Raw genomic sequence first — 378 nt, 5'->3', positions numbered from 1 at the left:
CTGCATCATGTAGGAGTCAAACCGCTTGTACCATTGTCTTGGAGACTGTTTCAACCCATACAGCGATTTCTTTAACCTACAAACCAGATTCTCCTGTCCAGGTTGAGTGAACCCTTCTGGTTGCTCCATGTAAATCTGCTCCTCCAAATCACCATGCAAGAAAGCAGTTTTAACATCCATATGCTCCAAATGCAAATCCCAAATAGCTACTAATGCAAGCACTGCCCTGATTAAAGTATGTCTGACCACAAGAGAAAAGATTTCATCATAATATATCCCCTTATGTTGCAAAAATCCCTTTGCAACCAGTCGAGCTTTGAACTTTTCCCCTTTTTTTTCTGACACTGTTGGTTTCCTTTTGTAGACCCATTTGCACCC

This window comes from Phalaenopsis equestris, unplaced genomic scaffold (genome assembly GCF_001263595.1).
Source record: "Phalaenopsis equestris unplaced genomic scaffold, ASM126359v1 Scaffold000803, whole genome shotgun sequence".
Classification (NCBI taxonomy): Eukaryota; Viridiplantae; Streptophyta; class Magnoliopsida; order Asparagales; family Orchidaceae; genus Phalaenopsis; species Phalaenopsis equestris.
The sequence above is the reverse complement of the archived record's forward strand: the minus strand, read 5'-3'. Positions refer to the sequence as shown.